This window comes from Penaeus vannamei, chromosome 27 (genome assembly GCF_042767895.1).
Source record: "Penaeus vannamei isolate JL-2024 chromosome 27, ASM4276789v1, whole genome shotgun sequence".
In the NCBI taxonomy this organism is placed as follows: domain Eukaryota; kingdom Metazoa; phylum Arthropoda; class Malacostraca; order Decapoda; family Penaeidae; genus Penaeus; species Penaeus vannamei.
The window spans coordinates 5390358-5394601 of record NC_091575.1 but is presented as its reverse complement, the minus strand read 5'-3'; positions in this window follow the sequence as shown (position 1 = coordinate 5394601).

Below are 4244 nucleotides of genomic sequence, written 5' to 3'. Positions count from 1 at the left end.
ATTATTTTTGTGATTAGTATCATTATAGTCATTGTCGTTATCGTTATCATCATTATTATTATCATCATTACAGTTATAATATCTATTATGCTAATTATTATTGTCATATTCATCCTTATAACTATTTTTATAATGATAATAACAATAATGATAATTTTGGAAATAATAATGACAATAATAATAATTATAATGACAATGATAATGATATTATTATTATTTCTATTGTCATTATTAGGATGAAAATTGTTAGAATAGAGTTAATCATTGCTGTTAGTGCAGAAATTATCAAAACTATCATTATAATTATCTTTATATGTATATATATATATGTATATATATATATATATATATATATATATATATATATATGTGTGTGTGTGTGTGTGTGTGTGTGTGTGTGTGTGTGTGTGTGTGTGTGTGTGTGAAATAATGATAATTTTGATAGTTACTGCAATAATAGCAATAATTACCTCTATTCTAATAATTTTCATACTAATAATGACAATAGAAATTATGATATCATTATTATTGTTATTATAGTGAGTACTATTGTCATTATTATTTCTAAAATTATCATTATTGATATTATCATTATAAAAATAGTTATAATGATGAAAATGACAGTAATAATTAGCATAATCATCATTATAACTGCAATAATGATAAGGATAATAATGATAATCCTGACGATAATGACTATAATGATGATAATCATAAGAATAATGACAATAGAGATAATAATAATCATAGAGTCCATTTATAATGAAATATAATAAAACCTAATAAAATCCCTAAAGTCGAAAAACGGCAAAATCTAGCGTATTACAGCCTTTTGAGAGAAAGGTCGAAAAAAGCCTTTCTCGCTTTCAAATGATAATTATGATGATTTTAACATTAATTCAGGTACTTATGATGATATTCATGATAATTCCTTTTATATTAACAATAATGATGATAATTATGATGATAATGACAATAATAATAATGATAATAATAATATAATGATCATTATTATTGTTATTATATTGAGTATTATTTTCATTATTATTTCTAAAATTAATATTATTGTTATTATCATTATAAAATAGTTATAATGATGAAAATTACATTAATAATTAGCATAATAATCATTATAACTGCAATAATGAAATTATCATTATTGTTATTATCATTATACAAATAGTTATAATGATGAAAATGACAGTAATAATTGGCGTAATAATCATTACAACTGCATTAATGATAATGATAATAATGATAATAATGACGATGATGACTATAATGATAATCATAAGAATAAATACAATAATGAAGATAATAGTAATCATAGGGTCCATTTATAATGAAATAAAGGCTAAAACTAATAAAATCCCAAAAGTCAAAAAACGGCAAAATCTAGCGTACTACAGCCTTTTGTGAGAAAGGTCGAAAAAAAACCTTTCTCGCTTTTAAATGATAATTATGATGACTTTAACATTAATTCAGGTAATTGTGATGATTTTCATGATAATTCCTTTATCATTAACAATAATGATAATTATTATGATAATGACAATGATAATAATGAAAATATGGAAAATAAAATGATAATTATGATGATCATTTTGATAATTACTGCAATAATAACAATAATTACCTCTATTCTCATAATTTTCATACTAATAATGACAATAGATATAATAGTAATATCATTATTATTGTTATTATAATGAGTATTATTGTCATTATTATTTCTAAAATTATCATTATTGTTATTATGATTATAAAAATAGTTATGATGATGAAAATGACAGTAATAATTAGCATAACTTTTATAACTGCAATAAAGATAATGATAATAATTATAATCATGACGACAATGACTATAATGATAATCATAAGAATAATGACAATAATGATGATTATCATAAGAATAATGACAATAATGATGATAATCATAAGAATAATGACAATAATGATGATAATAATAATCATAGAGTCCATTTATAATGAAATAAAGGCTAAAACGAATAAAATCCCAAAAGTCGAAAAAATAGCAAATTCTAGCGTATTACAGCCTTTTCAGAGAAAGGTCGAAGAACCTCCTTTTTCGTTTACAAATGATAATTATGATGACTTTAAAATTAATTCTGGTAATTATGATGATTTTAAATGATAATTCCTTTATTATTAATAATAATGATGATAATTATGATGATAATGACAATAATAATGATGATAATAATATAATGATAATTATAATTATATTATTTTATAATTTCTGTAATAATATGAATAATTAACTCTATTCTAATAATTTTTATACTAATAATGACAAGAGAAATAATAATATTATTATTGTTATTATAATGAGTATTATTGTCATTATTATTTCTAAAATTATCATAATTGTTATTATCATTATAAAAATAGTTACAATGATGAAAATGACAGTAATAATTACCATAATAATCTTTATCACTGCTATAATTATAATGATAATAATGATAATCATGACGATAATGGCTATAATGATGAAAATCATAAGAATAATGACAATAATGATGATAATAATCATAGAGTGAATTTATAATGAAATAAAGGGTAAAACTAATAAAATCCCTAAAGTGGAACTATGATTATCATTATTATCATTATCATTATTGCACTTATAATTAATATTTTGCCAATTATTAATGTCATTTTCATCAGTATAACTATTTTTATAATGATAATAACAATAATGATAATTTTAGAAATAATAATGATAACAATACTCATTATAATAACAATAATAATGATATTATTATATGTATTGTCATTATTAGTATGAAAATTATTAGAATAGAGTTAATTATTGCAATTATTGCAGTAATTATCAAAATTATCATTATAATCATCATTTTATTATTAATATTATCATTATCATCATTGTCATTATCATAATAATTATCATTATTGTTAATGATAAAGGAATTATCATGAAAATCATCATAATTACCTGAATTAATATTAAAATCATCATAATTATCATTTGAAAGCGAGAAAGGCTTTTTTTCGACCTTTTATACGCTAGATTTTACCGTTTTTTTTCGACTTTTGGGATTTTATTAGTTTTAGCCTTAATTTCATTATAAATGGACTCTATGATTATTATTATCATCATTATCATTATTATTGTCTTTTTTCTTATAATCATCATCATTATAGTCATTATCGTCATGATTATCATTATTATCATTATCATATTGCAGTGATAATGATTTTAATGCTAATTATTACTCTCATTTTCATCATTATAACAATTTTTATAATGATAATAACAATAATGATAATTTTAGAAATAATAATGACAATAATACTCATTACAATAACAATAATAACGATGTTATTTCTTTTGTCATTATTATTATGAAAATTATTAGAATAGAGTTAATTATTGCTAGTATTGTAGAAATTATAAAAAATTATCATCAAAATTATCATTATATTATCATTATCATTATTATTATTGTCATTATCATCATAATTATCATTATTGTTATTAATAAAGGAATTCTTATGAAAATCCTCATTTCCTGAATTAATGATAAAATCATCATAAATATCATTTAAATGCGAAAAGTGGATTTTTTTTACCTCTCTCTCAAAAAGTGATTTTTAAAAATTTACCCTTTATTTCATTATAAATGGACTCTAAAAGTCATTATTATGATTATCATCATTATAGTCATTATCGTCATGATTATCATTGTTATTATTATCATTATTGCAGTTATAATGATTATTATGCTAATTATTACTCTCATTTTCATCATTATAACAATTTTTATAATGAAAATAACAATAATGATAATTTTAGAAATAATAATGACAATAATACTCATTATAATAACAATAATAATGATATCATTATTATTTCTAATGGCATTATTAGTATGAAAAATATTAGAATAGAGGTAATTATTGCTATTATTGCAGTAATTATCAAAATTATCATAATAATTTTCATTTTATTATTATTATCATTATTATTATTGCCATTATCATCATAATTATTATCATTATTGTTAATGATCAAGGAATTATCATGAAAATCATCATAATTACCTGAATGTAAAAATCATAATAATTATCATTTAAAAGCGAAGTTTTTTTTTTTACCTTTGAAAAGGCTGTAATACGCTAGATTTTGCTGTTTTTTCCACTTTAGGGATTTTATTAGTTTTACCCTTTATTTCATTATAAATGCACTCTATAATTAT